Source organism: Meriones unguiculatus, chromosome X (genome assembly GCF_030254825.1).
Source record: "Meriones unguiculatus strain TT.TT164.6M chromosome X, Bangor_MerUng_6.1, whole genome shotgun sequence".
Taxonomy (NCBI): domain Eukaryota; kingdom Metazoa; phylum Chordata; class Mammalia; order Rodentia; family Muridae; genus Meriones; species Meriones unguiculatus.
In genome coordinates this window covers 119,828,767-119,850,377 of record NC_083369.1, presented here as the reverse complement: position 1 = coordinate 119,850,377, position 21,611 = coordinate 119,828,767, and the positions used below count along the sequence as shown (strand labels likewise).

Sequence of the window (21,611 nt, the reverse complement as noted above, 5' to 3'; positions counted from 1 at the left end):
CTAAACTGGGTGCTTACACATAGTTTCAGGTACTGGAGAGGCTGAGACAAAAGACCTTAAGCGTGGAGTTAGACACCAACCTACGCAATATAGTAAGATCATCTCTGAAAGAAAGGGGAAGTTGAAGGAAAAGTGGGCATGATTGTTCCAGCAATCATGAAGAGGATGGGGACTTTGAGGCCAGCCAGAGAGGTTCATAGTGAGTCTGTTTGGAAAAGAGGGAGGCCAGAGGATGTGACTGAACGTGTTGTATGGACAGGGAATCTAAGACAAGGAAGCTGCTACGACTTGGTAGGGGAGCATCTTTGCTTGAAGGGATACCTGGGAAGGACAGCTTTTACTTGACCATAGGAACTGGTAATGGGGATATTCTGGGGAGGTGGGGTGGATGGAAGGTTTTCACAGTATGCTTCGTTGATCCTCCTGATCTCTTACAGAGACTGGGGGTATTTATATCTGGGGCTAGAATGAGTCGGGGCAGCAGGTCCTGCCCCGAAGGAGCACAGCAGAGGAAAAAAAACAGCAAGAGAAGGTAAGGTCAGCCTCTAGGATGCCATCACTGGCTCTTTACTGCGTACAGGACACTGAGCTGCAGGTGCTCAGGATCATGGATCACCGGGTGACAGTTGGACATTTTTTGTTATGGGGAGGCTGATGCCAGTTTTGGCACTGCACAACCTGTAGGTCTTCTGAGTAAGGCTTGGGCACCAGCTCTGGAGCTAGAAAATCATCTTTTATAGAGCCACTGTAGGAAGACAGTGTGCAGAGGAGCTTCACATGCCCAGAATGTTAAACATTATGACTATTCTAAAGCCACAGAATTGAATGAATATTGTCTCAAAGGAGAGGAAGGAGCCCTGGGTGATGTTGGCGCTCCTGCCCCCTTCATAGACATCCAGCCCTTCCAAGCTTTACTGGATCTTCACCGAGGCTCAGATGTAGTTACAGCCAGCTGTGGATCCCGACACACAACTGTGGTGACACCTGAGTGGACTGGCCCAGGGTGGGGCAGTGTTCTATCCCATTTTTAATCGGGAACTGCACTTTGCCTTGCCCACCCTTTTTAATATTAGGGAGAGTCTCGCTCTATTATACAAGCTTGTCTCAAACTCCTGGGTTCAAATAGTTCTGTCTCAGGCTTTGGCACAGCTAGGACTATAGAGCTAAGCCTGCCACTGCATTTTGTGTGTGCTAGGGATTGAATCCAGGGCCTCTTGTGTGTCAAACAAGCAGACTGAGATATGTTTTTTAAGAAACATTACCTTTTTATAGCAGTTTTAGATATATATTTATTATGAGCTGCCTCACTCATTGATAAGCTTTCATGCTGGGCAAGATGGCTCACCCACACCTATAAATTCTAACCCTGAGGCTGAGGCAGAAAGATTGGTACTTTGAAGTTAACTTGGGACTATACAGTGAGACTGTTTCAAACTATTAAAAACAAAACCACAAACAAACAAGCAATCTGGTTCTCAATCTGTGGGTTACATTCCCTTTGGGGATTGCATATCAGATATTTACAACTCATAAAAAATTCGTAACAGCAACAAAATTACAGTTATGAAATACCAACAAAATGATTTTATGGTTGGGGGGGTCACCCGCAACATGAAGAACTGACTGCATTAAAGGGTCTCAGCATTAAGAAGCTAGAGAACCACTCCAGTAAAACAAAGGAAAAAGGTTACTTGTGCATCTTTAACAGCTCCACACCCTCAGATCCAATAGGTTCTTTGTCTAGGTGTCTAATCATTCATGGGCAGGAAACCTGCCCAGTCTAAGTCGTACTTCCATGTACTGAGGTCAATCACTTGACATTTAGGAAAATACAACTTTTTAAACTAGATCCTTTGCCACCCCCAAAGCGATAGAAGTTTGTAATAAGTATGTTATTTTGTGCTAAGCACGTGTCAGAATTACAGCATGTGTCTATGGCTTGTGCCAGGCCAAGTGGTATCTTGCCAGTAGTACAACAGTAGTTGGCAGCTACCACTGTTGCTTTGGTTGCAGGAACAGGAGACCTCTATACTTGGGGCTGGGGTAAGTAAAAAAGGTTTTGCGACCATGAAATCAAGGGGTTTGAACCTGAGAAGATGGAACAAGTGACAAAAGCCACATGAAGTAGAGGGAGCAGGGGTTTTGGCCTGATCCGTGGGATGAGAGCTGAAAAGCCACATGTCTTTCCTTTGGTGGGAAAATGGATAGATGCCCTTAGAAGGCCCAAGGCCAAAGAGCAGAGAAACAAGATGACACGGGTGAAGGAGAAGTTCTGATCATCTTGACATAGGTAGTTTAGAGGAGCCACTGCCACTGCTCTCTGGTGACCCCATCTGGGCACAGAACTACACTAACCCATAATCTCAGCTGTATCAACATAGAACCTTTTAAAAATAAAGGAAGCAAGAATTTCTGTTATGGGCTTCAAAAATAAGTATCTGGTGTCTGTTTCCAGGAGACTGACATGCTGGCTAGCAAGAAAACATGTTCAGACTTGACTTGGATTCTCAGTGCCACCTAAGATTAGGCAAAGATTTTTTTTTTTTTTTTTTTACCTACTTAAAAAAAAAAAGAAATTAAAAAAAAAATACCTGGCCCCCATCCCATCCCCACTTGTAATACCAAAGGCCTAGAATGTGCTAGAAAGAGTTAAAGGCCCCAACAAATGGGGATGGGAATCCTGGCTGTGTGCAGGTTTACTGAGGCTCTTGGCTTGTGTGATTATTTCCTGGAGCACATACCTTACTAACCCTCAGCGTGAATCATCTTGCAACCAGGGAGTGGTACAGCTTAAGCGGAAGGATCCAGGTCAAATGTGTAGCTGCTGATATCAACTTCCTGTACACCCCTTTATGCCACCCACATGATCAAGGCAGGAAAGGGATTTTCAGCCTTCAGGTCACTGTCCTGACTGAATATCCCTGTTGCCCTTGGGAAGATACCTGCTTTGCCAACTGTGTGCTCCCCAGAGACTGGTAGATATCTGAAAAGGCAAATTACCGAAAACTCTAACTACGTGCAGGCAACAGACTTAATGCTGCAGTTGTACCGGAGGGGCAGAGGGAGGTGTCGAGTCATAATACCCATTGTTCAGGATGCTGCCATTGAGCTCCATGTTCTCCTTGTTGTCCCTAAGCCAGGCAGCTTCCAGTGTTTTCTTTCCAGAACACATAGAAGTGACTACTGACTGCACAGAAGAAAGATACTCATGTTATCTCTCACCTTAGAATGAATGCACTCACACACATGAAACCCAAGCCTACATTTATATCACTCATATGTCTATAATCCTACACTTCTGGCTTAAAAGATGGTGCAGTTGGCACAATGGACACCTTTAATCCCAACAGAAGCAGGTGATCTCTGAGATCACCTCTATAGTGACAGCCAGAGCTCTATAGTGAGACCCTGTCTCCAAACAAATAAACAAACAAACAAACAAACAAACAAAAAAACAGGTGCAGCTTCAGCTGTGTGTGTGTGTGTGTGTGTGTGTGTGAGAGAGAGAGAGAGAGAGAGAGAGAGAGAGAGAGAGAGAGAGAGAGAGAGAACTCACATGTGCGTGTGTGCACCAGGGCTTTACAATGCCAGTGAGTGCCCTGCCTCTGCCTCCCAAGTAAGAGCATTATAAGTGTACACCATCAAATCCAGCTTAAAATAAATTCCTTATTTGTATATCTCTTGTTTGTTTGCATCTAAAGCATGATCTCATGTAGCCAGGTGTGTACCTATGCTTCATACATATTTATATAACCAGGGTTATTCCTTATGTAGAAAGAGGTCATGCAAGGAAAGTTTCAAAAGCCCTGGTCTAATGATTATCTTGCTCTGGCCTAATTCTCAGAATCTCAATGATCACCAAACCATGATTTTAGAAACTAGACCGAGGAGGACCTCTGGGAAAATAGGTAACAGATAGGGATGTGTTTGTACACAATATACTGACCTTGCTGCCAGAAGGAGGTAGTCGAGACACAGGTGAGCGGTGCACCATTCCAAAGACAGGCCCAGTGCTGTTACTGGGTGTAGCACGGGATGTGGAGGTAGTGTTTGTTCATCTAGGAACACAGGCGTTACTGATGTGAGGTTAACAACATCAACCTTTCCAACAACCCAGCCCTACCCTGCAGAGAAGTGAGCATGAAGTGTCCAGGAAATGAGCTTCCACAGTAAAGTTGGCTGTGCAAAATACTGCACAGCTTGAAGGAAATTTAAGGACTGCTTCAAAGCCTTGTTATACCAATCTGATGGAGCTATACACATGTATACCTACTTATGGCACAAGATGTGTACCAGTTGACCCAAGAGAAACATAAACGTAAATGCATATGAAGACTTACACATGTTTATGGCAGTTTTTAGAAATAAATATCCCCTGACAGGTGACTGGACAAGCAGATTATTACATATGCATTAAATAAAATACCGCTCAATAAAGAGGAATGATTTATTAACATATGCTACAATGCAGATAAATCTCAAAAAACCTGACAAATTAAAGAAATTCTACAAAATATACTTCATGAGTCTATTTGTTTAAAATGTATAAAAGTCTATTAGACTATACAAATTCATTGTGACAGTAAATACCTGATTATATTCTCCTCCTTTTACCCCAGATCCTAGCAAACTGCCACTAGGAACCTTTTAGAGCCATAGATATGTCCATTGTCTTCATCATAGTGATAGTTTTTTTATTTTAATTTTTATTAATTACAATTTATTCACTTTATAATCCCCCTGTAGCTCCCTCCCTCGTCCCCTCCCAATTCCACCCTCCTTTCCCCATCTCCACCCATGTCCCTTCCCTAGTCCACTGATAGGGGAGGTCTTCCTCCCCTTCCTTCTGATCCTAGTCTATTATGTCTCATCAGGACTGACTGCATTGTCTTCCTCTGTATCCTGGTAAGGCTGCTCCCAACTCAGGGGGACGTGATCAAAGAGCAGGCCAATCAGTTCATGTCAGAGACAGTCCCTGTTTCCATTACTATGGAACCCACTTGGAAACTGAACTGCCATGGGCAACATCTGTACAGGGGTTCTAGTTTATCTCCATGAATGGTCTTTGGTTGGAGTATCAGTCTCAGAAAAGACCCCTGTGCCCAGATTTTTTGGTTCTGTTGTTCTCCTTGTGGAGCTCCTGTCCTTTCCAGGTCTTACTATCTCCCACTTCTTTCATAAGATTCCCTGCACTCTGCCCAAAGGTTGGCCATAAGTCTTAGCATCTGCTTAAAGATACCCTGCAGGGTAGAGCTTTTCAGAGGTCCTCTGTGGCAGGCTTTCCTGTTCCATGTTTTCTCCTTCTGATGTTCATCCTCCTTGCTTTTCTGAATGAAGATTGAGCATTTTAGCCAGAGTCCTCCTTCTTGATTAGTTTCTTTAGGTGTATAGATTTTAGTAGGTTTATCCTATATTATATATGAGTGTCTTTCTACTTCTGGGATACCTCACTCATTATGATCTTTTCCAGTTCCCACCATTTACCTGCAAATTTCATGATTTCCTTGTTATAGTGATAGTTTTATGGAGCATATGTTTGTCAAAATTTATTAAAAGTACACATTTTACATAATACATGTTTATTATACTAAATAAAATTATAAACTTTTTAGTGCTACAGATTGAACCAGAGCCTTCCAAACACTCTACTTAATTTTTAAAAATCTTCAACAAGCTGGGTGTGGTGGTTCATACCTGTAGCCCCAGCCAGCATTCTCAAATCATTTATTAAAAGCATGGAAGGTGTCGTTCAGCTAGTACTGTGGCCATCTGTTAGAGTTACAGGATGAACCTTACCATAGAATGCTGTGGCAATTATTAGCCCCTAGGAGTTTAATGTAAGGTGTTGATAAATGGCACAGAGTTGGCTACACTATGATTCTCACTAGAAGCTGTTATCTAGCATTAAAGTATTTTCCCATTTGCTCTCAAATGGACTCAGCCTAGGAAGACAGAAATCTTTTCGCCTTCTTATCAGGACAGAGGGCAATAAAAAGCAAAGAATTCTCTCTAGCTTTCCTGGTTCCTTGTGAAAGGCAGCAGCATGAATATAGTTACCTTGCGTACTTTGCCAGACTTGTTGGGAGTAAATCCTGGTCTCTTGCTAGGTGCCAGGGCAGCACTGCCAAATAACATCTCGGTCTCTGTATCTTGTTCTTCAGTTACCGTGGGAAACAATGATAGACCCAGTAATACAGCAGGCCCAAAAACCAGATAAAAATCTCTGAGACATGGGGTAGATGAATCTGCTACAATCTACCGATTCTTCAATAAACCCTGATTTTCTACAGAGATGCAGGACCGCTCTAATTGCAATCCTTTTTTTCCTAATTTGTGTGCACAGCTTACCTTTTCCTTTTTGGCTCTTTTTTTCTCCATCCGACATAATTTCCATTGTGCCATAAAATATTCCATGAATTTCTGCCCATTTACAACAAATTCTGTTGATTGCTCTTGTTCCCACTTTTCAGTCTGTGCTTGCAACTCCTCTTCCAGGTGGTCCGGAAAAAAAAAAAAAAAAAAAAGGACGTGTTATAAATACTTCAAATCTTTGGTGTTTATCTCAAATGAAATAATTATCCTAAAGAAAGACTCCTTCCCAGATAGCTTCTGATAGCTGTACCCACATGGATATAGGTTGGATCAAATGGAAATCACAGAGGGTTCATTTAGACACACTCTAAAAAGGGAAAACCCAGTCTAAAAATGGAGGTTTTGATGACTAAAGTTGGAAACAGCACTGGGAAACCAACATTATCTAGACAGGGTGATTTTTGGGGGGGAGAGGGTGGGTTTTAAGACAGTTTTTCTCTGTGTAGCCTTGGCTGTTCTGGAAGGTCACTCTGTAGAAGAAGCTGACCTGGAACTAACAGAGATACACCTGCCTCTGTCTCCTGAGGGTTGGGATGAAAGGCATGCACTACCAACACCAGACAGGATGATTTGTAAACAGAATTATGGTACCACACTACCAGAGTTTCTATATGGAATCAACATCTTAACCATCCCTAAGGTGGATAAGTTAAACTTCTTAATACCTCAATTACACATGGAAATAATATAAACTATAGGGATACTGGACAATGGTATGAATAAATTAAGAACTGTGGACTAGTATCTGGCAAAAGTCAATTAAAGCTATTTAATACTATTACAAAATAGACTACAATAATAAAGTGCACAGCACTTTTTGTAAAAGTTTACCCATGCGAAAGGCACAACTGTTATGCTATAGTGGTCACTGAAGTCTTGACAGTACGGATGCTTCATGGTTATTATCTGGAGACAGCTTTAAGAAGGTAAAAGGGTTCAAACAAGGCCATTAGAGTGGGCCTTAATCCATAGGATTGGTAGTAATTAGGACTGAGACCCAGAGAAAGACCACATGAAGACACAGGAACAGAAGATAGCCATCTCTAAGTCAAGCACAGACTCAGAAAAGACCCAATCCTATCAAAGACACCTTGAGCTCATTAAACAGGTCAATTTCTGGTGTTCAAAGTCAACTAATCTACAGTACTTAGTTGTGGCAGCCCTAGTAAACTCACATACTCTAATAACCAGTTGCTACAATAAAGGTCCAATACGTGCTTGTGCTGTCCTTTCAATGTTTAAAAAAGACAAAGAATAAGGTATCTTATAACCAAAGCTCCCTTACGGAGCGTTTTCTGGAGCTTTGCAAACTCCTTTTCTTCTTTTGGAAGATTTCCCCCTCTGTTTGTAAACCACCTTGGAGCTGAAGCTTCTCTCTGTGAAAAATACACTTATTAGAGTAAAACCTTGAGGAATGTGGAGATAACACAGTAAAGTGCCTGCCATGTAAGAGCTGCATGTGGCAGCACATCCTGTAACCCCACGCTCAGGGGTTGGGGTTGTTGGACAACAGGATGGATCCTGAGGTTTGATGGCCAGCCAGTTCTAATTCCTGAGCTCCAAGTTCAGTGAGCGATTTCAAGAAATAAGACGGAAGACAGCACTCAGGAGGCAGAGGCAGGAAGTTTTCTCTGAGTTTGAGGCCAGCCTAGCCTACACAGAGTTCCAGGGCAGACAGAAACCTTATTTCAAAATTAAGAAGGTAGATCCAGGCATGGTGGCACATGCCTTTAATCCCAGCACTCTGGGAGGCAGAGTTGGGCACATAGCTGTGAGTTCAATGGATGCCTGGTTTACAAAGTGAGTCCAAGACAGCCAGGGCTACGCAGAGAAACCCTGTCTCAAAATCCAAAAGAAAAAGAAAAGAAAAAAAAGGTTGGGAACAATTAAGACACCTGGTATTAATCTCCTGCTTGCACATGTACACATGTGCATCCACACACATGAACACATACAAACACCACATGAAATATCAAAATCGGAAACCTATTATAGACACCAATTATTTCTGCTAAGACTCCTCATCAGATAACTTTAACATGCGTTTACAAGTTTTGTATTACTGTCTACTCAAAAGTGAGAAACGGTAATTTTCTATTCCATGGGCATTCCCTGCCATATATAAGGTCATCCACTAGTGTTTAGGGAAACTAGCATTTCCATTAAAAAACTTATCAGCATATATTAATGACCTGGCCAGCAGGTCAGTCGAATGAGACCCTAAGAGAGGGGGTGAGAGTGAGGTGGAACAAGAGACTCGAAGAATGGAGACAAGACAAAATTCTGATCAAGTCTCATTTAATGATCTTTAGGTTACAGCTTATAAGGGGTAAGAATGGGAAATTTGGGGGGAGGAAGAGGTTTCAGTGAAAATCACAGAGCAGGACATTCTCAAGAAATTCTCAAAGAGGGAGTAAAGTTCTCAAACTATACCTGCCAAATCTAAACAGTTGAGCAAACCTCTAACAATCAAAAAACACCTGTGGTCGACGGGTGAAAAATCACCGTGTCGTGCTAAGCACACTGTGCTTCATGGGTTCCAAGCAGGCTAGAATCAAGCAGCCATTTTATGGCTCCTCACATATTAATTATTACATAAGTTTTATAATCTAATGAATATATGTGATATATTTTCTTAATATTCACCCTCCTATTATTCTATTATTGCCTTCCTACTGACTTTCTTCCTCTTGTCAACTATTGCTGTTCTACTTATTGTTTTTTGGAGACAGGTGAGCCAATGAGCTTTTAAAAATGGAAAAGGGGGAACTGTAGAGAGCTGCGGAATGCTATGCCTTAAAGATGGAGCTGGTTTCCGCCTTCCACCTTCCCGATGGTGAGTGCTCTCTGTCACGAACAACTCCACATTTGGCTAAGGCCGAGGATCTGGCTTGCTTCCATGTATGTGGACCTATCTGCATTGCCCCCGTGGCACGCCTGGGTTGGCTACCCAGAGGCTATTTAAGCTGTGGGCTGGCTTTCCCCGGGGTCCGAGGATTGTTCAATGTTCCTGAATAAACTGCATTGAAAAAAAAAAAAAGATACAGCTAACGTACTTATAGGAAGGTTTATCTCTTGTGACCATGGAGAACCACCCAAAACAACCTGTGTCTGGACTGTCCAGCTGGGGCTCTGGATAAATAGTGGAAAACAACTCAGAAACAGGACAGCAAGAGAATGAAGGGGGACCTAGTGATACTTAATGTAAACAGGTGACTCTCCTCTCCTGCTCCCTCCTTCCTTTTGATAAATGCTATTAAGAATGATTAAGGACTAGAAATTGTATATGTTTCATTTTATTTTATTATATTCTCAAGACTTCTGAAAAAAAAAAATGGTTGCTGCTGGGTGCAGTGGTGCATGCCTAAAATCCCAGCACTCAGGGGAAGCTATCCTGGTCTACAAATTAAGTCCAGGACAGCCAAAGCTACACAGAGAAATTCTGTCTCAAAGAAAAAAAAAGATGGCTTAAAGGATCATGGGTGATGGGTTTTTGTTTGGTTTTAGAGACAAGGTTTCCCTGTGCAGCCCTGGCTGTCCTGGAACTCTCTCTGTGTGGACAAGGCTGGCTTCTAAGTCAGAGATCCACCTGCCTCTGCATCCCAAGTGCTGTAATTAAAGGTGTGCACCACCAAGGCCCAACCAAGTGAAAGGTTATTTATAGGAACATGGGCAACTTTCCAGTAGTTATACTACAAAAAAGAAAGTCAGCCTGGGAGGCAGAGACAGGTGGATTTTTGAGTTCAAGGCCAGCCTGGTCTACAAAGTGAATTCCAGGTCAGCCTGTGCGCCACAAAGCATACACCCATACACAATAAGAGTAATGAGTGCTCTCTTTGTTGGAATGTTATAAGCTAGGCTTGTTATCACAAGCCTCTATCCCCAGTACTCAGTGGGCAGAGGCAGGCAGATCTCTGTGAGTGCCAGCTGGAGCTACAGAGTGAGACCTTGTTTTTTTTTTATTTTTCGTTAGTTTTGTTTTTATTTTTGCTTTTGAGATAGAGTTTCTTCTGTGTAGCCCTGGCTGGCCTGAAACTCAGAGATCTGCCTGCCTCTGCTTCCTAAGTGCTGGGACTAAAGGCCTACCCCACCATTGCTCAGTGAGACCTTGTTTAAAAAAATTAGTGTAGTGCCTTTACTTGCCTGTTAACTTCAGCCCACTTATACTTAGCGCATGTGAAAACCTTGGGTTAAATCACCAGGATTTTTAGAAAATGCAAACGGTTAATGGTTAATGTTGGATGTAGCTGAATGGCAGAACATGCATAAGACCCTGGGTTTAATTCTCATCAACAGACACACACTCACACACATAGTTCTCAGTAACACACACCTGCCATTCTGTTTAACTTCTCATTTTTGTTATTTTCTAATGTATGTAAGCAATGAGTACATAACATTAAATTAGGTGTACTACTCAAAACTAGGGCCAGGTAACCGGTAACATTTTTTGACATAATATCTGATGGATACAGCCTGTAAAAAATAACTGCAGGAGGCACTGATCTCTTATTCCCTCTTAAATGTGGGTATGTCAACCAGGGAGTCTGCTTCATACCTGTTCATGACTTCTCTTTCCTTTCAACCAAAAGTAGGATTACCAGAGGACTAGCTGTAAGCTTCAGTTTTTCTCACTTCAAAGTTTGACTTCTATATTTGTAATGTTTTTTTGCTTCCACTTTAAGCAGAGGCCAGGCTAGAACTCATGACAATCCTTCGGCTTCCCAAATGCTGGGATTACAGGTATGGGTTACCTTACCTGGCATGCTTTCATGGTGTTCATTTTGCTCTAGAGAAAAACAGATAAAACGAGGCTCTTACTTCAAACTATAGGAAAAGTTTTCAGTTATCTTCCCATTTCTGGACACGTTCATACAGTTCCTTGTCAACGTCATAGTATTATCTTAACCGTATAATCTTGGTGTCATGAAGAAGGAACAGGTTTATATGTAGTCCTCTGCTACAAGCTTAGTAGTAGTTTTTCTTTTTCTTTTTTGGTTGAGACATTTTCTCTGAATAAGAGATATGGTTGTCCTGGAACTCACTCTGTAGACCAGGCTGTTCTTGATCTCACAAAGATCTGCCTGCCCCTGCTTCCCGAGTGCTGAGATTAAAAGCATGTGCCACTATTGCCTGGCCAAGTTTAGTGGTTTTCTTTTTTAAATTCCTCTAGTGTAGCAGTTCTCAACCTACGGGTCATGACCCTTTGGGACTGGAACAACCTTTTCACCAGATATTTACATTATGATTCAAAACAGTAGCAAAATTACAATTATGAAATATCAACAACATTTATGGTTGGGGGTCACCACAACATGAGGAACTGTATTAAAGGGCGGAAGCATTAGGAAGTAAGAACCACCACTATTGTGTTTGGTATTCCAAGTAACTAACCCTACACTGTAAAAAGTTTTCTTCCTCATAATAAAATGACATTGGAATAAAGTAAAAATAAATCATTTTTGTTTTGTTTTTGAGACAGGATTTCTCTGTGTAGCCTTGGCTGTCTTGGACTCGCTTTGTAGACCAGGCTCTGGCATCAAACTCACAGAGATCCTCCTGCTTCTGCCTCCCTGAGTGCTGGGATTATAGGTGTGTGCTACCAAGCCTGGTCCAGGACAGTCAAGGCTACACAGAGAAACGCTGTCTCAAAAAGAAACAGACAAACAAAAAACATAGTCTAAAATAAAGAACATTCTCTAAAATATACTGTCTCTTTCTTCTGTTTTTTGTTCTCTTCATTTTTGCCTTGCAAAGCCAGTAGAAGATTAGGTGGGTTACATAAACTGTATGAACAGCTGTTACTTTGTTAGGACACTTTCACTTCCCTAGCAGTTTAAGGAAGCCCATTGGTTGCTCAGTTTCCAAGTAGGTTCCCTAGGAAGGGGTACAGGGACTGTCTCTGGTATGAACTCAGTGTCTGGCTCTTTGATCACCTCCTCCCGAAGGTTGCAGCCTTGCCAGGCCACAAAGGAAGATGATGCAGCCAGCCTTGATGAGACCGGATAGAAGGGAGGAGGTCCTCCCCTATCAGGGGACTAGGGAAAGAGTATAGGGGAGAAGAGGGAGGGTGGGTAGGACTGGGAGAAGATAGGGAAGGGGGCTGCAGCAGGGATACAAATTGAATAAATTTTAATAAATACATACATAATATTAAATTAAAAATACAGCTTGGCATTCTCTGAGCTCAGACAAAGGCTAAAGCATTTGTCTGTTATAACTCTGTATTCAGCTGTTCAAGATTTGGTTTACAGCCCTTTTCTCATGGAATCAAAACTGAGTGAGGTAATATTTTTTTTTCTTTAAAATTATCCAATCTCCTCCTCTCCTTCCTTCTGATCTAGTCTATCAGATTTCATCAGGAGTGGCTGCATTGTCATCTTCTGTGGCCTGGTAAGGCTGCTCCCCCCTCAGGGGGAAGTGATCCAAGAACAGGCCAATCAGATTATGTCAGACGTAGTCCCTCTTCCCATTACTATGTAACCTACTTGGACACTAATGTGCCATGGGCTTCATCTGTGCAGGGGTTCTAGGTTATCTCCATGCATGGTCCTTGGTTGGAGTATGAATCTCTGGGAAGACCCCTGTGTTCAAATTTCTGGTTCTGTTGCTCTCCTTGTGGAGTTCCTGTCCTCTCCAGATCTTACTATTTCCCACTTCTTACATAAGATTCCATGCACACTGCCCAACAGTTAGCCATAAGTCTCAGCATCTGCTTTGATAGTCTGCAGGGCAGAGCCTTTCATAGGCTCTCTGTAAGAGCGGGACCTCTCCTATCAGTGTACTTGAGGAGGGGCATGCGTGAAGAAGGGGAAGGGAGGGTGGGATCAAAAGGGGAGAAGTGAGGGGTTTATGGGGGATACAAAGTGGCTAAAGTGTGATTAATGAAAAAAATAAATAAAAAGAAAGAGGTGGAAAGATGGCCCAGGCATTAAAGGTAGGCTGACAACCATTAATATAGAAATTTAAGTAAATATATTGTTTACATTGTTAAAATGTATAGACATTCTCTATTTTTATTTATACACATATGGTTAGTTTTATAATTAAAAAGAAATACTCTTAGTTTCACGAATAAAAGTATATAATAGAAATGTAAAAAAAAATATCCAATCTCTCTTTTTTTCCTTTTTTATTTTAATTTTTATTAATTACACTTTATTCACTTTGTATCCCCCCCGTGGCACCTTCTCTCCTCCCCTCCCAATCCCATCCTCCCCCTCCCTTCTCAACACATGCCCCTCCCCAAGTCCACTGATAGGCAGAAGAAGGAGAAAACAGGGAACAGTAGAGGAGCCTGCCACAGTGGGCCTCTGAAAGGCTCTACCCTGCAGGGTATCAAAGCAGATGCTGAGATTTATGGCCAATCTTTGGGCAGAGTGCAGGGAATTTCATGAAAGAAGTAGGAAATAATAAGACCTGGAGAGGACAAGAGCTCCACAAGGAGAGCAACAGAACCAAAAAATCTGGGCACAGGGGTCTTTTCTGAGTCTGATACTCCAACCAAGGACTATGCATGGAGATAACCTAGAACCCCTGTACAGATGTTGCTCATGGCAGTTCAGTGTCCAAGTGGGTTCCATAGTAATGGGAACAGGGACTGTCTCTGACATGAACTGATTGGCCTGCTCTTTGATCACCAACCCATGAGGTGGAGCAACCTTACTAGGCTACAGAGGAAGACAGTGAAGCTACTCCTGATTAGACCTGATAGACTAGGATCAGATGGAAAGAGGTAATATTTTTAAGTCTTGGCTGTATCTGCTCAAAAGTGGAAATGCAGAACTTCCTGGTATCTGAGCTTACGAAAGGCCTGTGAGGGTGGCAATATGAAGATCATGACCTCTGTACTTACCAGAATAGTAAAGGGCAAATGCCTGCCTCTGTTCCTGGCTATAAAAACCCTGCTCCCAGAACTGAGCCAGGTCCACTTGAATTGTCTCAACCACTTGCTTTGTGAATTGCATTTTCAGTTTTTGTACCTGAGCCACTTCTAACTGTAGCTGAAACAAAAAAAAAAAAAAAAAAAAAATAGAGAGAGAGAAAGGTTATATGGCCATTCTTTTATATTCACCTGTTTGTCGTTAAATAAAATATCAACATGAAGTAATACAGGTAAATCAACAACATGCTTTATAACAACATTATAAAAGCAATAAACTAAGAAACATGCCCACAAAAAAATGTGCCAAAATAGAACATGTCTTTGCTGGTTCAAGACAGTATCTAGTAAGGACATTAGACTAGACCCAGAAATGCTCAGAGAGCCCTATTTATCCAGCATCTATTGGCTTTTTTAATGTCATTCCAGATTTTGGCTTGTGATCCAGTCATAAATGCAACCACAGGTTCTCTCTCTTCTTCAGGTATTTGTAACCTATCCCAGAGCTCTCGGATTTGAGCCCGGAGTGGAGTGCCTCACACTCTGCATCGTTTTGTGATTTTTTTTTCTCATTTCCAGCTGAAACAAGAAAAGGCAGGGGTTATATCAAAAGAGCAAAGACTGTCCTTCTAGTCCCTCAGAGGAAACTGTCTGAACCCATGAGAAGAGAAAGCACTTTTAGGAGATTCATATATATTCATATCCATATCATCTCTATGTAGCATAGGTTGGCTTCAACTTTGACTCAGCTTCCTGAATACTGGATTATAGTTTAGGTGTGTGCTATCATACTTTCACATTAAAGGATAGGAGATTTCTTTCCGTCTAAACATATGCTGTAAGACCACCATTGCCGTTGGATCGTGGTGGCACATGCCTTAGTCCCAGAACTCGAGAGGCAGAGGCAGAGGCAGAAACAGACTGATCTCTGTGAGTTCAAGGCTACCCTGGTCTACAGAGTGATTCCAGGAGAGACAGGCTACACAGAAAGAAACCCTGTCTCAGAAAACAAAACAAAACATAAACGATTGTTATTGCCATAGGACATCAGACCTAGAACTGGATTCAAATTTGACTTGATTTGTTGTTGTTGTTTTAAGGCAGGGTCTCATTATGTAGCCCTGGCTAGCTTGGGATTCAGACATTCAACTTCCCCAGCCTCCTGAGTGTTAGGTTTAAAGTCATGTGCCGCCAGGCCCAACTTAGGATTCAAATTTTGAATTTTTCATTATTAAACATTAGGCTAATTAAAATGGCTAATACTATTTCTACCGAAATTTCAACTTAATATTCTAAGAATATTGTATTTCTTATTCACACAAAAGGTGAGCTCTTTTTCTAAATTAAAAAAAGATCAAGACTATGGATAGAGCTCAATGATACAAAATTTGATTTATGACACTGTAAGGTTTAAATTCAATTCTTACCACTGAAATAGGAGCTGGGGAGTTAGCTTAGCCAGTAAAGTGCTTGCCATTCAAGCATAAAACTTGAGTTCAATCCCCAGAACCTACATAAAAAGTAGCGCATGCTTGTATCTTAGCATCGAGAAGTGAAAGACCTGTAAGGCTCACTGTCTGTCAAGCCTAGCCTAATAAGTGAGGACTAGTGCCATTGAGGACTTATCTCAGCAAGGTGTACAGCTCCTAGTATAGACCCTTGCAATTGACCTTTGAACTGTGCCTTCCTCCCACCAAACGAACAAACAGATATTTTACATATTGTTGTCTTTAGTCTTAACTCAGACCATTCCTTTATTTAACACTAAATAAAAAGCTGTCAGTTCTTTCCAAGTTGGTGAATACTACTGAGATGGTACAGAATCATCTGAGCAGATACTACCTGTGGTAGCAACTTTTGTAGTGTTGCAATAGTCTCCAGTGATAAACAAAAGGCACTTTCATCTTCACACACTACATCTTTTTCTAAGCTTATATTTGGAGTGTGTCTAATTCTCCCATACACAATATGATTTGTTTTTTAAGTTTGACAAATTCTTCATGCCTAGATTCCTTAGAAAACAAAAACAAAAACAAAATTAAAGATAGCTAGAGGCCAAATAAAGTTTTAGGGTAGGATGAATTCAGGCAGCATACCTTTGTTTCCCTCAAAGTTGCCACACCTTGTAGGAACAGGTTCAGCTCTTCTAAGGTAGGGACAGAGGTGCTGTCCACATCACAGGGAGGCATACAACGAATTTCAAGGAGTTCTTAATCTTGTTCTTGAAATAGCTTAAGTTCCTGCTTTCTCGTCAGTTCTTCTTGAGTACAAAAATCTTTTTCTAGTTGCAAGACAGTTGTTTCTCTTTCTTCCTGTATGAAATAACATAAAAGGCAATCAGAGCTTTTCTTTCTCTTGATCTGTACTATGTGGCAAGGAAAACCTTGGAGTCCAGATCCTCCTGCTTTTGTTTCAGGTGCCAAGGTTACAGGGGTGGGTCACCATGCCCAAATTCCTTTTCCATTTTTCTTTTACTATGGTAGAAATGACCCTACATTATCACCATACATACTATCTTTGCCATTCTTTAAGTGTGCAGCACAAAGGTCTCTAACTTGATTTCATGAGTTTTCATCTTTACAATGGGGCAAAAGCAGCAATATGTACTCAGCACAATCTATATTTCAAGAACTAACACAACCACAGTTTTTCACTTTCAAATACAGTACTCAAATTATATAAGCTATACCACTCTTTTTTTTTTGAGATAGTCTCACTAGCCTTAAACTTGGTATCTTCTGGCCTCAAGTTTCCACATGCTGAGATTACAGGCCTGCACTGTCATACCAAGCAACAATCATGTGTGTACAATCTTTTGACTGTGGCACAACACTAACATATACATAGTTCATACCTAAGAACACGGCTGTCCTGATTGCTTAGAGAGTAAAGGCTTCCTGTCAAGCCTGAAGATCTGAATTTGATCCCCAGAGCCCACATGGGAAAATGAAACAAGCAACTTCTGCAAGGTGACTTCTGACCTCCACACACCAATCTTAATCTTGTTCTTGCACACCCATACATCCACAATAAATTAAAAAACAAAAACATAAAAAAAACCCACCATGCAGTGTTAGTGTACACCTGTAATCCCAGCTCTCAGGAAGCAGAGGCAGTTGTATCTCAGTTCCAGGCCAGCCAGTCTACAGAGTCAACGACAACCAGGGCTATTACACAAAGCAAATCTGTCTCAAAAAACCAAACCAACCAAACAAACATACCACACTAACAACAAAAAGCTCTCATATTTTAAGAACTTTATACTTTCTTTAAATCTAAATAGTTATAAATTTTAACTTTGTTACTATTGTTTGCCATGACATGCACATGACACTCACAGGACTACAGCATTGTGGAGTTCTTTCTTCTCATGCTTATGCGGGTTATGGGTACTGAACTCAGGTCATCAAGCTTTTATATGACAAGTGCTTTATATTGACCTATCTTGTTGGCCTGATCTCTCTTTTCATTTTGTCCAGTACCAAACTTTGAAACTAGAACATCATGCGTGCTGGTAAAATCTCCTACACTAAACTACATCCACAGTGGTTAGACTACAATTTTGTATTAATTCACATGTTGGACATTTGTGTATGAAGGTGCTGAACTCTAGACTAATGTGTTTTCTGCATGTGTACAACAACCAAGTGTAAGCTACAATTTTAAGTAACTTAATTGTACGAATGTAAAAAAAATATGATGGCTTTAATAGGATATATGTCTAAGTTAAGAAGCAATTGTAAATATTGCTGTGTAATCATCACTATCAGTGACCTCCAGAACTCATTTTATCTTGCAAAACTAAGACTATTCATTTGGTAAATGAATAATAAACTATTCATAGTATGCCCCCACCCACTCCATTCTATTCTATCTTCTGGCTCTATGAACCTGACTGTTTTAAGTACCAGAGTACTTTTGTAAGAGGTATACAAGGACCAGAAAGCTTGTTTTGGCTAGCTAGATGATGGTATATCTAATTGTTATTAACTGAAATACTTAGACTAACAATCCTATGAACATCACTTTACCGTAACAATCAATTTAGTAGATCCTGTCCTATTGTTAGTGGATATTCTACAAATATATGGTTTCGATTATCAGTGTTAAAAATTATCATATTAGGCAGGCATGGTGGAGCATGCCTATAATTCTAGCACGCAGAGGCAGAGGCAGAGGCAGGAGGCAGAGGCAGAGGCAGAGGCAGAGGCAGGAGGCAGAGGCAGAGGCAGGAGGCAGAGGCAGGAGGCAGGAGGCAGAGGCAGGAGGCAGGAGGCAGAGGCAAGAGGCAGGAGGCAGGAGGCAGAGGGAGGCAGGAGGCAGGAGGCAGGAGGCAGAGGGAGGCAGGAGGCAGGAGGCAGGAGGCAGGAGGCAGGAGGCAGGAGGCAGAGGGAGGCAGGAGGCAGAGGGAGGCAGGAGGCAGAGGGAGGCAGGAGGCAGAGGGAGGCAGGAGGCAGAGGGAGGCAGGAGGCAGAGGGAGGCAGGAGGCAGAGGGAGGCAGGAGGCAGGAGGCAGAGGGAGGCAGGAGGCAGGAGGCAGAAGGCAGGAGGCAGGAGGCAGAGGGAGGCAGGAGGCAGAGGGAGGCAGGAGGCAGAGGGAGGCAGGAGGCAGAGGGAGGCAGGAGGCAGGAGGCAGAGGGAGGCAGGAGGCAGAGGGACGCAGGAGGCAGAAGGCAGGAGGCAGGAGGCAGGAGGCAGAGGGAGGCAGGAGGCAGGAGGCAGAGGGAGGAGGCAGGAGGCAGGAGGCAGGAGGCAGAGGGAGGCAGGAGGCAGGAGGCAGGAGGCAGAGGGAGGCAGGAGGCAGAGGGAGGCAGGAGGCAGGAGGCAGAGGGAGGCAGGAGGCAGGAGGCAGGAGGCAGAGGGAGGCAGGAGGCAGGAGGCAGGAGGCAGAGGGAGGCAGGAGGCAGGAGGCAGGAGGCAGGAGGCAGGAGACAGGAGGCAGAGGGAGGCAGGAGGCAGGAGGCAGGAGGCAGGAGGCAGGAGGCAGGAGGCAGGAGGCAGGAGGCAGAGGGAGGCAGGAGGCAGGAGGCAGGAGGCAGAGGGAGGCAGGAGGCAGAGGGAGGCAGGAGGCAGAGGGAGGCAGGAGGCAGAGGGAGGCAGGAGGCAGAGGGAGGCAGGAGGCAGAGGGAGGCAGGAGGCAGGAGGCAGAGGGAGGCAGGAGGCAGAGGGACGCAGGAGGCAGAAGGCAGGAGGCAGGAGGCAGGAGGCAGAGGGAGGCAGGAGGCAGGAGGCAGGAGGCAGAGGGAGGCAGGAGGCAGGAGGCAGGAGGCAGAGGGAGGCAGGAGGCAGGAGGCAGAGGGAGGCAGGAGGCAGAGGGACGCAGGAGGCAGAAGGCAGGAGGCAGGAGGCAGGAGGCAGAGGGAGGCAGGAGGCAGGAGGCAGGAGGCAGAGGGAGGCAGGAGGCAGGAGGCAGGAGGCAGAGGGAGGCAGGAGGCAGGAGGCAGGAGGCAGAGGGAGGCAGGAGGCAGGAGGCAGAGGGAGGCAGGAGGCAGGAGGCAGAGGGAGGCAGGAGGCAGAGGGAGGCAGGAGGCAGAGGGAGGCAGAGGGAGGCAGGAGGCAGAGGGAGGCAGGAGGCAGAGGGAGGCAGGAGTCAGGAGTCAGGAGTCAGGAGGCAGGAGGCAGAGAGAGGCAGGAGGCAGAGGGAGGCAGGAGGCAGAGGGAGGCAGAGGGAGGCAGGAGGCAGAGGGAGGCAGGAGGCAGAGGGAGGCAGGAGGCAGGAAGCAGAGGGAGGCAGGAGGTAGAGGGAGGCAGGAGGCAGGAGGCAGAGGGAGGCAGGAGGCAGAGGGAGGCAGGAGGCAGAGGGAGGCAGAGGGAGGCAGGAGGCAGAGGGAGGCAGGAGGCAGAGGGAGGCAGGAGGCAGAGGGAGGCAGGAGGCAGAGGGAGGCAGGAGGCAGAGGGAGGCAGAGGGAGGCAGGAGGCAGAGGGAGGCAGGAGGCAGAGGGAGGCAGGAGTCAGGAGTCAGGAGGCAGGAGGCAGGAGGCAGAGGGAGGCAGGAGGCAGAGGGAGGCAGGAGGCAGAGGGAGGCAGGAGGCAGAGGGAGGCAGGAGGCAGAGGGAGGCAGGAGGCAGAGGGAGGCAGGAGGCAGGAGGCAGGAGTCAGGAGGCAGGAGACAGAGAGAGGCAGGAGGCAGAGGGAGGCAGGAGGCAGAGGGAGGCAGGAGGCAGAGGGAGGCAGGAGGCAGAGGGAGGCAGGAGGCAGAGGGAGGCAGGAGGCAGAGGGAGGCAGGAGGCAGAGGGAGGCAGGAGGCAGGAGGCAGAGGGAGGCAGGAGGCAGGAGGCAGAGGGAGGCAGGAGGTAGAGGGAGGCAGGAGGCAGGAGGCAGAGGGAGGCAGGAGGCAGAGGGAGGCAGGAGGCAGAGGGAGGCAGAGGGAGGCAGGAGGCAGAGGGAGGCAGGAGGCAGGAGGCAGGAGGCAGAGAGAGGCAGGAGGCAGGAGGCAGAGAGAGGCAGGAGGCAGAGGGAGGCAGGAGGCAGGAGGCAGGAGGCAGAGGGAGGCAGGAGGCAGGAGGCAGAGGGAGGCAGGAGGCAGGAGACAGGAGGCAGAGGGAGGCAGGAGGCAGGAGGCAGAGGGCGGCAGGAGGCAGGAGGCAGGAGGCAGGAGGCAGGAGGCAGAGGGAGGCAGGAGGCAGAGGGAGGCAGGAGGCAGAGGGAGGCAGGAGGCAGAGGGAGGCAGGAGGCAGAGGGAGGCAGGAGGCAGAGGGAGGCAGGAGGCAGGAGGCAGGAGGCAGAGGGAGGCAGGAGGCAGAGGGAGGCAAGAGGCAGGAGGCAGGAGGCAGGAGGCAGGAGGCAGAGGGAGGCAGGAGGCAGGAGGCAGGAGGCAGAGGGAGGCAGGGGGCAGGAGGCAGGAGGCAGGAGGCAGGAGGCAGAGGGAGGCAGGAGGCAGGAGGCAGGAGGCAGAGGGAGGCAGGAGGCAGAGGGAGGCAGGAGGCAGAGGGAGGCAGGAGGCAGAGGGAGGCAGGAGGCAGAGGGAGGCAGGAGGCAGAGGGAGGCAGGAGGCAGAGGGAGGCAGGAGGCAGAGGCAGGCAGGAGGCAGAGGGAGGCAGGAGGCAGAGGGAGGCAGGAGGCAGGAGGCAGAGGGAGGCAGGAGGCAGAGGGAGGCAGGAGGCAGAGGGAGGCAGGAGGCAGGAGGCAGAGGGAGGCAGGAGGCAGGAGGCAGAGGGAGGCAGGAGGCAGGAGGCAGGAGGCAGAGGGAGGCAGGAGGCAGGAGGCAGGAGGCAGGAGGCAGGAGGCAGGAGTCAGGAGGCAGAGGCAGAGGCAGAGGCAGAGGCAGAGGCAGAGGCAGAGGCAGAGGCAGAGGCAGAGGCAGAGGCAGAGGCAGAGGCAGAGGCAGAGGCAGAGGCAGAGGCAGAGGCAGAGGCAGG

General features: G+C 45.4%; 1 pseudogene; it reads right to left on the bottom strand.

Moving 5' to 3' along the window:
* Nucleotides 1–612: 612 nt before the first annotated feature.
* Nucleotides 613–21,611, bottom strand: part of LOC132649955 (protein regulator of cytokinesis 1-like) — a 30,265-nt pseudogene continuing 9,266 nt past the window's right edge.